This window comes from Chionomys nivalis, chromosome 4 (assembly GCF_950005125.1).
Source record: "Chionomys nivalis chromosome 4, mChiNiv1.1, whole genome shotgun sequence".
Taxonomy (NCBI): Eukaryota; Metazoa; Chordata; class Mammalia; order Rodentia; family Cricetidae; genus Chionomys; species Chionomys nivalis.
The window spans coordinates 79,197,749-79,211,793 of record NC_080089.1 but is presented as its reverse complement, the minus strand read 5'-3'; the positions used below and the strand labels follow the sequence as shown (position 1 = coordinate 79,211,793).

Below are 14,045 nucleotides of genomic sequence, written 5' to 3'. Positions count from 1 at the left end.
CATTCAGTACAAAAAAAAAAAAAAATGTCCGTAGAAGGGCTAGGTCAAGGCTGGGGAATCCCTGGATGTATGCCTCTGAGGACGGTTTCAACATTAGGGACCACTTGATAAATGCCTCAGAAAGGCACTGGAGGCGAGTACTGTCATGCTATGACTGAGCTGGGGCCATTGCTGAAAGAAGCACAACATAGCTCACGGCCTTGGGAACCCAACCCTGAATGTGAATCCTGAGTGTTAATAGCAGCACCCAATTTCCACAGTAAAATGTTATTAAAACTCTTTCCCTGAGAGAGACAATGTCAACCCCTTCACCTAAGGTCCCGGTGACAAACTGAGATACACATCCACCAACACTAACTTTAGAGAGCCATTGGATTTATTAGGCTTACTTACAGAGAAATGGGTAGAGGGCATGACTGGGAGCATGCGTATCACTGAAGCAGCCACACTGCAAGGTCTGTGCCCAGTATTAATGATGGCTCTCTTGCGGCTACGTAGATAGAGCTCTCTCCCAAGTCCTCGGCAACCTAACTTTGTTAGTCTCTATCTGAGGTTACATTAAATTAGGAAAGAATTGCATGCAACTTGTTGATAGGAATGGCTGAATAATGAGGAGACAGTGCTCCCATGACCCTTCCCATCCCTCCTTCTGTGAGGGACCATCAACAATCAACAAGCCCAGCTGTGTTATCTTTTTCAAACAGGCACAACCAAATTCATAAAGATGATGGCAGTTTGGTTTGGAGGACAGTCCTGTACCACACTAGGGAACATTCTAAGAGCATGAGAATTAATAAAAAGGGTATTTTTAGTCTCCAGCATAGTGTTTGACACATAATAGTTGCCTAATAAATGTTAATAGTTAGTATTACAACATTGGCATAATTAACTTGACTATTAGTTTATGACCTGCACAGGGTACCATAAAGAGTGATTAAGAGCTAGCATGGCAAGGTATTAGTGGAGCAACTGGGGCTGAAGCTATTTTCGTTGTTACCCTGTGAACCGTTGTGTGGCATATTCTTTCCTCTAGGCAGCTGTGAGAGGCTACTGACATCAGGTATAGTTCCTGCTGGGGTCAAATTTATGTTGAGATACCTAAGATAAAATTGCCTCAAGCTTCCCAGTGTGCTTGGGTGCATACCCAACTTGAGAGATTCAATAAGGGAAGAACAGAGGGGGCCAATTGAATGGTCTGTCTGCTCTCCACAACCGTAGCAGCAGCTCAGGAACTTCCAGAGAGGCAGATGTAGTGTGTCTAGCAATGAACATGAATGAAACTGCTGAATGAATGAATGAATGAATGAGTGAATGACCGCTCGGTATCCACAGGGAGATATTTTGCAAAAGTTACCGGACTGTTTTATTGCTCTAAGCTTTGGGGTAAAATAGTTCTCCGTATTCTATTCTTTACTAAATACCCAGAGATAGAAAATCTGCTTTTAATGCAGAGAAAAATAATGAAATAATGAATGAAGGACAAAAATTAATTAATGTTAGAAGTCTGGCCGGAAATGGCTATTAAAACATTAGCAATGCTCCAGCCAGAAGAGCTGAAAGCAGGAAGATCAGGGCATTAGAGATGGCTTCATAAAAGTTTTAAAAAGGAGAATGGTTTCTTCTACATAAATCAAAAATTATATACACTCCCCAACTAACAAGAGAGTCTAGTTTCACTGTGCTGTGTACAGGCTGAAGCCACGGCTCCAAACTACACTTAAAAGTTTTCCTTTTCATCAACGATAATGCAGACAGATGGACAAAGACAGGAGCAGTCATGGGGGACCAGCCCTGCCTGAGTCAGTGGACTCCCTTGCTCATAGCTTTGGATCCTCGACAGTCTCGTCACAGGCAAAGAGCAGATTCAAGCAGGGAACCAGGAAGCGTGCATTTGAATGGCTCATCAGACCTTGAACACCATCTCTGAACTAGTGAGCGTCCATCCCCCTTCACATGACCTTTCCAGGTTTTACAGTCCCTGCCCAAAGGAACTGTGGAGAAAGGACATCTTTAAACTATGTGAGCATCAAAAATAGGTCTTTTGAGTTCAAGCACACCTTTTAATGGCCATTTTCTTATGTAGCAGACTTCAAGCAAGTTTCTATGGGCGTGGATTGGTGCCAGACAAAGAGTACTGTGATTCCTTTTAAATCTCCACTCATTGAGACCCGGCCACCTGAGCAGGAGGGAATATAAGATTAGATGTACTACAGAGACCTCTGAAGCCTCTACATTGATAAACTGGCCAATGAGTGGGCTGATAGCTGTGCCTGAGCAGCTAGACACAGCGAGGGCCAGGGCTGGGGAGGCCCACACTGCAATGACACAGGAGGAAAGACTGTCACTAGAGGTGGCAGATGTTAGGAAAGAGCCAAAAAGCAAGTGGCAAGTAGGTACACACTTTGACAGACACACAAAGACCACCCTCATTCACATATGACCCTCCCCTCTTGGCCATTTGCAGCTTAGTTTCAATATAGAACACAGAAATAGTTCTCCAAGAACCCCAAAACTCAACACTATTGCTTGAAAAAAGCATTCATTTCTTAATCCCATGAATTCGTATGTCCTATAAAAACATAAAACATGAAGACTAAAACATTGTTCTTTTTTTTTAAAAAAAAAAAAAAAGTCCAGTTCTATTGTAGTAAAGCATCTTATCAGTAGCCTCCTGTACAGTTTTAGTTTGGGGGAATAAACAAATATTTTTATTATAATTTATTATAATTTGTCGTGCTGCGGACAAAAGCCAGAGGCGATGTTATATTCCCCCTCCCGTTTCTATTAAGAAATAAAAAAATGTCTACATTTTGAAAGAGTAGAGAAAGTGTGCAGTGGAATTCGTCAATCACTTTCTTTCTCATCTAGCAGTATGACAGCTCTTTTGCCCCTAGTTTTACAGAATGACCAGCTAAGCCAGGTTTTCGCCTTACAGCGGTGTATTTGAGCAGAAGCTGTCCTGATGACTGACAGGCGAGAAAAATCATAGTATCCTCCTCTTACACCCCGCTGCGGCTATCTCGCAGACAATGCTCCTGAATGAAGACAAGTGTAAATTGTAGATTCCCACTCACCTGGCTGGACTGCTCGTGTGGTCTGTTCAGATAGACAAGGTCAGCTGACATGCAAGAGTGTCGGTCCAGGAGCTTGAAGGGAGAGAGGCCTGCAAGCACTGACAAGCAAAGGCCTTAATGATTCCAGATTGCTTTTGGCAAATAAAGGAGACCCCTCTGCTTCTATTCTTGATCATTTGAGCATTCACTGGGAGGAGGAAAAGGCATCGGTGAGTCTAAGCTGTTCCCAGGCAAGGCAGCCCGACACTCTGTAACAACACTGAGTCTCTGAATTTCTATCCCCTTTCCCCTCCCTCCACTATCTTGTTGAGAAAAGTCATATATAAGCTGCTACACACAGTCAGGCTTTCCCACCCTGCCAAGGTTTCTCCTGCCTTCCAAAACCACCTGACCTACCCACCCTGCCTCTCCCACCTGCAACAAGAGTCTCGCTCAAAACATAAAAGCCATAATTGCCATACAAAGAGATAGGGAGCATGCGCTAAAGTTTCATTTAACTTCTAAGAGAGTCATTAGGCTGGCAAGGCTTGTGGAGAGAGGCTATTGAAACAGATTTTCTACAGCCAGGGAACAAAAGAGAACGTGAAAATAAGACAGTAACTATAGACCAGAAGGTGAAACGCTGTAGCTTTATGGTCCTCGATGTGTCAACTTCTAACTTTACAGAGCTGTAAAATGTCTGGGCGTAATCAATAGTAAATAGTGAGTCAAACAAAGTAACTGTCTTCCACACGCTAGCAAAGTTTGTCTCCAGGAGCCAGAGAATAAACATTTTCAGCTTTGCAAGCCAAAAGGAAAAACTGAAAGGATTATGTAAGTACTTACGTAACTACTTAGAATCTAACCATTTAGAAATGTTTAAAGAAATAAACATCCCTGCCTTGCAGGCTGTACAAAGGCAGACAGCTAAAGGGGTGAGGCCTGGCAGCTCTGCCCAGCCTCTAACACAGTCCTGGAGGTCGGGTTGTCACGTCTTCTCTCCATTCCAAAACATTGAGTAACTTTTCCAAACCCATCAGCAGTTATGCAACCTCTTACTCCCTCCGGCCCTTTTCTTGCCTATTACGGAAAAGTAAGTAAATGCTACTGTAAGCATGACATGGGTTCCTGTCCGTCCACACACTCAGAAACAACTGCAAGTTATCTGCCTGGAGCCAGACGCTCTTATGGAGACCAAGATCTAAAGGGGAATTAACTCCATCTCTTCCATCAAAGAGCCAACTACCTATCAAGAGACACAGAAACAAGTACAAAAAGGTTTACTAGAAACTGGTAGGAACCATAATCTGGATGTTAACAGTGCAGAAGGACAAAGAAAAATGAAAGACAGAGACAAGAGAGAACCCTGACTCTGCAGAGGTTAAGGAAACAGAGTGGAATCAATAGTCACAATACAGAAAAGGGCTGGGTTCTACGATGTGAGCAATCCACACAGAGGAGGGACAGAGGGACTATTTCAGACAGACAGGAGGAAAGTGCAGACGTGTCTGGTAGACTCGCGGTACTACTGCTACTCCAGTATGGTGGCAGCTGTGGTACAGAGGAGAGAGAAAGGGGGACTCTGGCTAGAAGGAACAGAAAGTGAGGTCACCTCAGAGCCCTGTCAGATCGGCCTGAATCCATGTTGGTATCGTACCCTTTTTTTTTTCTTGCCCAGACTCTCCCTGTATATAAAGTCTTTTAGAGTTAAGCTTTAATACATTTTGGAACACTCAAAATGTCTGTGAAGTACCAAACAGTCCTCTGAGTATGCTAAAGGCAGTCTATCTGTTCACAAAATGCTACATTTTTGGAAAGTATTTAACAAAAATACATAGCTACAAAGAGCGGTGCCTACGGTGAGTTTTTTAAATTTAAATACAAAAAGAAATACAAAACTAATAAGATCCCTTGGGATTAAGGAAGCAAAGTTTTAAAAAAAAAATGGTGAGTGAGTGTTTTCCAGTGCTAAGGAAATGGGAATTAGGTGAACCGACTGCTCCCTAGGGAAAGCCATCCTCTAGAGAGTCAGGAAAGAGGCTCAGTCTGGCAGTGCACACATGGGAAGCTGAACCAGGGCAAGGAGTGCCCTGAGAGAAAAAGAAAACTAGCAATGAGCAGTGAGAAACTGTGATGGGGCAATGAGATCGCAAGCAAAGAAAGAGCAGGAGGTACAGCCCCTGCCTCAAATCCAGCACCACACAAAGGAGAGGGAGAGGGAGGCCCGAAGGAAGCAAGGGGATGCTGTTGGTGGGAGCAGTGGCAGCAGCTGTGGTCATGTAAGGGGACAGGTCAGTGGTCATCCAAACACTTGCCAAAAGCAGGCTAATGGTTTAGCCATGTCAGAGGCCCAACTTTGGTGAGGTTGGGGGGAAAAGGGAGCATCAACATCATCCACCGGGTTCTTCTACTCTTTCCCTCTGAAGTGAGTGACCTCCCCACCTTCCCAGAGTGAGTTTGAGACCAACCTAAATGAAGTGAGACAACAGCAGCCTGAAGATGCCCACATGCTATTCGTGGGCCTATTACTCTATATTCAAATCAGTCCATGCTCTCTGAAAAAGAGGCATGCCATCAGACCAAATTCATAACTAACACTACTATGACTGTGTTTGGCCTTGCTATTCCCGTCTGAAAACTTCCCAAATAAATGGGTCTGCAATTCATAAAAGTATTTGTGATTTATAAACTTCTTTGAAAAACAGAATCAATCACAGATTGCTCTGTATTCTGCCAGCATCTCCAGCAAAGAGAGTCGCCTTTTATTTCAGCGGCTATGAAAATTCCTCAGAAGCATGTAGGGCTTTTATACCAATTGACTGTGCTAGCTGAAGATCTCAGGAATGCAGAAACCACATACAAGTCCCCCCTTGAATTTCTAAGAAGGCTCCTCACATCCAGGCAGACCTCGAGGCTGGCAAATGGCAAATGTCGGAATTAATTACAGGCTGCCATCCAAGATGCTTTCAGCTAAACTGTGGATCAACAAACTCCCGCTCCCAGTAAAATGCACTGCTTGCCAGATTCCTGCTCAGTAGTCACCACTGAGAAGGAGGTAGGTGTCACTCAACAAAACAAAGACAATAAAACCCATACTAATCGCAAGTACTAATTGGCACTATTTTTTAATCTTAATAAATACACAGAGTAGGGCATAATCCCTCTACCCCTTTATTATTGTTGGAGAAACTGTGTAGAAGAAAAATAATAAGAGCCTGTCACAAAATGACCGAATTGCATAGTGGCTGGAATTTAAAGACAGTCCGTGTGCACCCTTTGTCTGTAGCCTACTCTACTGAATGGACTTTTGGAAAGTCATCTACTGACCACGCTGCAGTCTAATCCTCCGTGAACTCTACTAAAGTTGCATTTCTCTGAAAGCAATTCCCTATAGCATTGTGCCATAATTTTAGATTGAAAACGAAAACTGATTACTCTCGGGAACCAAATTCACAACCTAGTGAGCCCTACTATGAAAGGACTTGCCTCCTGTGCACTTCACCTGTTTCCTGGGATCACGCAGAGGGTCCCTTGCCTCCTGAGATAATTTTCCACCGAATTCTTTCCTGTTGGACCACCCGCACTGTCTGCTCTGCCAGATACATCCAAGACCACTTCAGTTTCTATCTGAGCCTCCCATTCCACACACCAACCATCTCACGAACATCAAGACATTCCTTTTCCCACCCCCTAAGGTCGGTCAGGTCTAAAAATAGACTCTCCCACCCTTCGCTGCTTCGTGGGTCTCTCACTGCAATCCAGAAAGGCTGAACAGGACTCTGCCCTCCGAAGGTACAGACTACCCTACAGTGTCCTCAAGTTGGGCGTGTATCAGGAGGTAGGAACTCCACCACCGTATTTCAGTCCTTAGCTGAAGAGATTTATTTGTTGTACTAGCCACTGAGCCCCGAGCTTTGACAGGGGGACAGAATACAGAGAATTTGTTAGGATTTTCTTTAGACTTCATGAATACTAATACTAATTAATAAGGGCTTTTAGAATTACATGTAAAAATGCATGGATCTGGAGTCGAATATCTCCCGGCCTGGGTCTATTGGTTTTATTCTGATTTGAAAGACAATTATTATCTTCGTTCATCCCAAAAGTACTGAGGGTCGCGGTGGTGCCGACTGCACTTTGGAGGTGGCTCTAAGCTCTGGGTCTCAACTTGCTCTCCCAGACCCGGGCTGGGGAGGTCACACTGCAGGGGACCCAGGGAAAGGATCAGATGACCCCAGGAGTGTGCACTGCATTCCCAAGTCAGGTGTCCATGGAAATCCCGGAACAGCAATAGCCCCATAAGCATCCCGGGAGCAGGTACGCCACCCCACGCGCTCCTGGAGACTCCGCGTCTCTCCACCGCTCCCCACCGCGCGGAGCTGGCTTTAAAAAGCGAAAAATCACTTTGGTCGCTTCCATTTCACTACTTCTTTACTTCTTTTGCTTTTGAGCGCCATCTAGTGAACACTGTATTTTATGGCTTTGGGGGAGAAAAAACCAGGCCAGTACAAGTGAAGCCTGATTCCTTCCTTCCTTCCTTCCTTCCTTCCTTCCTTCCTTCCTTCCTTCCTTCCTTCCTTTCTTCCTTCCTTCCTTCCTTCCTTCTTTTTCTTCTTCTCTTCGTCTCTTCCTTCTTTTCTTTCTTTCTATATGGTTTTCTTGTTGTTATTGTTTTTAATTTTTTAAATCAAAATATAATTGCATCATTTCCCCCATACCTCTCCTCCCTCCATCTCTCCATCTCTATCCATGTACCCACTTGTTCCCTTTTAAAGTAACAGCCTTGGGTGCGGAATGGTGTCATAGATGTGTCCCTTAAGTTTGACACACGACAATCGGTTGTTCTTTTCTGACTGAGTGTGGACTTTTGTAATGGTCTCCATTGACTGCAAAGAGGAGAGTTTCTTTGATGAGGGGTGAGAGCCAAAATGAGTGTATCTTTTTTTTTTCTTTTGGTTTTTCGAGATGGTTTTCTCTATGTAATAGCACTGGCTGTCCTTGAAATCACTGTAGACCAGACTGACCTGGGAATCACAGAGATCCGCCTACCTCTGCCTCCTGAATGCTGGGATTAAAGGCTTGTGCCACCACCGCCCAACAAATAAGTATATCTCCATACACAGAACTGTGTACATAAAGATAGGTATTTTGAATGCATTTAGGAGTTATATTGATGTAGGAAGTGGTAGTAATAAGATCTCCTCTAAGACCCACAGCCTCTCTAGCGGTGTGTAGTTTGCTAGGTGTCTAGTACAAGCACAGTTTCCCTTCTGTAAGCAGGCTTTGAGTCCAATCAGAAAGCTATTGGTCACCACCAAGATATGAACGCCGTTGTCTTTCACCCTTTTGGGAATCCTGCCTGCTGGTTGTTGTGGTTCATAGGTCCCACAGCTGGGTAGAACTGTTGATGGTTCTTTCCCAGAGGAGCTTAGACAGAACCTTATAGGGCTATGAGAGTCCTCAGGGAGAAGATTTGCAGAGCAGATCCAGTTTAGATCCTCCAGATTTCATGTCCAAAGACTACGGTGTCTTTAGCAATAGAGACTACCTTCAACTTCTGGGAGGCGACCAAGAGTAACAGCAATAGCCCATGCTGTTTGAGGAGTCTCTTGAACTCCCCTGGGCAACAACTGGAAAAAGGATTCCTCATGCTTGGTATGTGTGGTTTTGTTAGATAGTCTAATGCTCTTTGGGGAAGTAAGCCTTGATGGAGGAAGGTCATTGGTTAAAAAATAAAGAAACTGCTTGGCCCTCATAGGTTAGAACATAGGTGGGTGGAGTAAACAGAACAGAATGCTGGGAGGAAGAGGAAGTGAGCTCAGACTCGATAGCTCTCCTCTCTGGGGCAGATGCCATGAAGCTCCGACCCAGGATGGACGTAGGCTAGAATCGTCCCGGTAAGCGCACCTTGGGGTGCTACACACATTATTAGAAATGGGCTAGTTCAGGTGCGAGAGTTAGCCGAGAAGAGGCTAGATATAATGGGCCAAGCAGTGTTTAAAAGAATACAGTTTGTGTGTTGTTATTTCGGGGCATAAGCTAGCCAGGCGACCAGGAGCTGGGGCGGCAGGAACACAGCCCGCAGCTCCCACTACAAAGCCTGAGAAGAGGGACTTCATTTAAACTCAATATGTATACATACAGACTTATATGAAGGATGTCCTTACTGTTATTTCTCTTCCTCCCTCCCTTTTTTCTATATTGACCTCTCTCTCCCATCCCCTACTAAGCCCCCCCTCTTGTTTTGTCTATTTCCCCAGAGATGAGAGTAATGGGGTACTAAGGCTGACTTTTTTCCAACTGAAATCTCACTCTGAATCTGGCCCAAAAGACGATGCCTTGCTTTCTACCCAGCATGCAAGTGTCATGACAACAAGGCGGTGCTTTTGTAAATGCTGGGAAGAGAAAGATGGTCAGTACTAAAGAAGGCAGACAAGGTGTCCTGGAGGTGGCAGAATGTAACGGAAGCCCTCTGAAGGCCTGAGTGGTGGAAGATCCTCGGAGGCCAGGGGAAGCAGGGAACCTCTATTTTAAGATCTGAAGAATATGAAGGAACTCACTTGAGGCCAGAAACAGACTTGATAAAGAGAGTCTTGGACCATTAAGGACCTGTGATCTTCATGAAGACACAAATATCCCATGCTTTTTAAAATTTAAAAGTGTTTTAGGTTTATTTATCTTAGGCATATGAATGTTTGGCTTGCATTATATGAATGTGTACCAGATGGCATACCTGGTGCCCAAGGAAGTCAGAAGAAGTCATGGAACCCTTTGAAACTGGAGTAATGGATGCTTGTGAGCCACAAGGTACTGGGAACTGAACCCAGCATCTCTGGCAGAGTGGCAAGTGCTCTTACCAGCTGACCAATGGCTGCCCTCCAGCCCTACCATCCTTAATCTTCTAAACATGAACTGTAAAATGTTTCAAAGTGTTCCAGACAGTAGGGAACATTCAGGTGGTTTCACCTGCATAATGAAGAGGCAGGAGGCCTCTTCCTCAACAAACAGGTTGGGGGGAGCTTTTCAGGATCTTTGAAGAGCATACAAAGTACATTATATAAGCAAATCCAGGGAACTGATACAGAAAATATGCTTAAACCAACAAGCTTAGAAGATAGGAATATTTCCAGGTCCTGCACAGCAGTGCACCCATTCAAACTGTGTTCATTGCTGCCATGCGAAACAGATGAAAAGAAAATGGAGCTTTCATGCTTCCTATGAGAAATGGTCGGCTTCATGACAGAGTGTGGGAGCCTGGCAAGCTACCGTTTAGTTGGGGAGTCTATTTTCAACAGAAGTATTCGCGAAAGCCCGAATGAGCCAGTGAGAGGAGGTGCTGATGCAGAGGGGCCTCCTCTCCACCCTCACACTCTCTCAACTCCATGGGGCCTTGAAGCATGTGCCACAGAAGCCCTGTATTTGAGCCACTTGAACAATATAGAAAACCAAACGTCATAGAGATGGCTCTTGCTCTTGGCACATGCTTGCTGACTGAAGTATGAAAGTAGTATCAGAGCCAGGCATGATGGGTCACACCTATAAGCCTGGCATTCAGGAGGTTCAGGCACGGGGATTGCCAGTTCTATAAAACCCTGAACTACACAGGGAAAGGGGGAATTGAGAAAAGAGAATATCAGATAGATAGATAGATAGATAGATAGATAGATAGATAGATAGATAGATAGATAGAGCTGTATAAGCTATATATATATATATATATATATATATGGAGAGAGAGAGAGAGAGAGAGAGAGAGAGAGAGAGAGAGAGAGAGAGAGAGAAGGTTGTTGCAAGTATTAATGAAGATGTCAAAAGTACTTGGCACAGTGCCAATCCCATTATGTGTCTTGACAATGTATGCTTCTGCTCCTGAAGTAGCTAGAGGTTCCAGGTCATGATCTCTGTGTTATTAAACAATGGCATGAGTGTTCTCTGCCTATGGTAAGAATCCACATGGGATGTTAAACACTAGGTCAAACGCTCAAGGTGCCTAGATGGATCTGAACATTCACTGCACACGCATAGCTACCGACACTCTCACCTGGACTGCCTCCGTTGAGAGGTTAGCATATGTGCACAGAAGAACCATCCACACTGGGTAAAGATAGACAATTAACACATTTTGCCATCGAGAAATTACACCTTAAGACACTGGATTCTAGGTTGCTGCTACACGTGTATGATTATCCTTGGGATGATGCTTTAAAGATGATGCAGTGGAAGGAGCTATAAGGATTGCTTCTGAAATTAGCATAATCTCTTCTGTTAGGAGACTAATTAACTGTGATTGCCAACATCTGCCATATGAGCAAACACCCCAACATCTGCTTTGGGGCTGCGCCCTTCCTTGGATCGTGTCACACAGTCCATGAGGTGACAGAATTGAGAACCACTTAGAGACCTAAGCACAAACAGGCATGCTCTCAGTAACATCCAACTTCACCAAGTCTCGGCTTCTTCAGTTGCTAAATGACCAAGTTAGTCTAGAAAGTCTCTAACATACATTCTGTCTTCAAAATTCTGCCTGAAATGTAAGTGTTTTATATGGGCAAAATAAAAATTGTTCATTGTTCCAGCTGGGATTTTTATTGCTGCCTTGAAACACCGTGGAAACACCGTGACCAAAGCAAGTTGTGGTAGAGCGAGGGGGGGGTTGATTTACATTTCATGTCACTGTTCATTCACTGAAGGAAGTCAGGAACTACATAGCAGGAACCTAGAGTCAGGAGTTGATGCAGAGGCCATGGAGGAGTGCTGCTTATTGGTTTGTTCCTCATGGCTTGGTCGCCCACTTTCTTATAGAACCCAGGACCACCAGCCCAGGGATGGCCCCACCCACAATGGGCTGGGCCCTCTCCCATCAATCAGTAATTAAGAAAATGCCCTGCAGACCTTCCGAAACCTGATCTTCCAGAGGCATTTTCTTATTTGAGGTCCTCTCAGATAAGGACTTTAGTGTGTGTCAAGTTGACAGAAAACTATCCATACCAATTCTTAGTGCTGAATGTTTTGAAAGACTTCACTGATAATTGTCAAATAAATGGGTGTTATCTCAGTATCTAGGAAGGTATATACTGCAAACAAAGCCTAAGCTTGGCGATTTCCTCTCTGTTGACTAGTCCTGAATAAATAACACGAGGATACCAAATAATTATAAAATGGTTTTGTTCCCCCTTCATTTCTGATTCTGGAACTCCACATTTGGCTAAAGCCATTGCCCCAATGCTGCCTGTACAACTTGAATGATACATAGGCTCTGCCTGGTAGGACAAAAGGAAATTATGGTAAAAACAGAGACACTTCTTTTACAGGCACACTCTTTGGTTATCACACCTTTGCCATTGGCCTCAGAGGGGAAGCACCTGTTCTTTTTCTGGTCAACTTTCCAAGTTAAATATCTATGGCCAAGAAAGAAGTAGCGCCTCCAAGACCCCCGCCCCATCCCCACTGGCTTCTGTTCTCAAGCACACAATGCATGGAAAGTTGCTGGCATTTTTGATTTATTAAAGCAGTTCCTGGATGTATAATCATCTGGGTTGTCGGTGGGAATTCGAGTTATTGCCTCAACAGTGACACCGTTCCATAACACCTTAGCCTTGAGAGGCATGAGACAGGGAAGTTAGTTTGCACGTGGCGTCTGAAAGCTACAGAGCCGAAGGACCTCACACTTCAGCAGCCTGCCTTGCTGGGAGACCCAAATCATGTTTTGTTTAGTTTTGTTTTGTTTTGTTTTGTTTTGTTTTAAGGATATTCTCTTATCCAAACATCTAGGTTGGTCACATTCATCTTCCTTGCTCAGAGCCTCCCACCACAAGGGGGTGTCAGGCAGGAACCCAGAGACTATAGCATCCTGATTCTCAACCCACCCACCTTCACAGCTTCTTGTTCTGCTAATTGCTAGTTACTGAAGAGTCGCAGTAACAGCAGACACAGTCTATTAATGACCTGCGAGATTTAGAAAGTAGAAAGTAAAAATAGAAAGGGGTGATACAAGAGAAAAGAGAATGGGGGAGCTGTTATTTATTGTGTAGAATACTTTTGTTCTAACTTCTATTTTATTGCTTTTTTTTTAAAGACAGGGTTCTCACTGTGTTGTCCAGGCTGGTCTCAAAATCCCGAGTTTGAGTAGAACCTCCCAAGTGGCTGGAAGTACAGGTGCATGCCACTGTTGTTGAAATAGGAGCAGAGCAGCAGGCTGCGTTCCTGCGGCCCTGGCTCACGGCCGCATGGCTAGCTTATGCCCCGAAATAATTACATGGAAACTGTATTCTTTTAAACACTGCCTGGCCCTTTAGTTCCAGCGTCTTATTGGCTAGCTCTTACATATTGATCTAACCCATTTCTAATATTCTGTGTAGCACCACAAGCTGGCTTACCTGGAAAGATCTTAGCCTGCATCTGTCTGGAGTGGGAGAATCATGGCGACTCACTGACTCGACTTCTTTCTCTCAGCATTCTGTTCTGTTTACTCCGCCTATCTAAATTCTACCCTATCAGAGGCCAAGCAGTTTCTTTATTAATTAATCAATGAAAGCAACAGATAGAAAGATGACCCTCCTCCATCACACTATATCCCTATTTTATTTTTGGTTAACATATAATAATTGTACATATTTACTGACACAATGTAGTGTTTCCGCATATGTATGTATGTGTGTCTGTGCGTGTATAGTTCTTATTGAGACAATTAATATACCCATTATCTTAAACATTTATTGTTTATTCATGACAAGAATATTAGAAATATTCTTTTAGCTATTTTGAGAGACAAAATAGTCACAGGACTGTGTCATAAGACAGAATTTTCTCCTCTAATCTGACTGCAACTTGGCACCTATGAACCAATCTCTCCCCGCCCCTCCCTCTGACCTACTATTCCCAGAATCTGGCGATCGTTGCTTTACTCTCAAGATCAATGCTTTTAAGCCCCATGGGTAATCAGGATGACGCAGTATTTGTCTTCCTGTGCCTGGTTATTTTACTTAACATAAT

General features: G+C 44.0%; 1 protein-coding gene across 1 annotated transcript in view; it reads left to right on the top strand.

Moving 5' to 3' along the window:
* Impg1 (interphotoreceptor matrix proteoglycan 1) overlaps positions 1–14,045 on the top strand; it is a 100,795-nt gene that overhangs the window by 76,082 nt on the left and 10,668 nt on the right. The window lies entirely within an intron of this gene.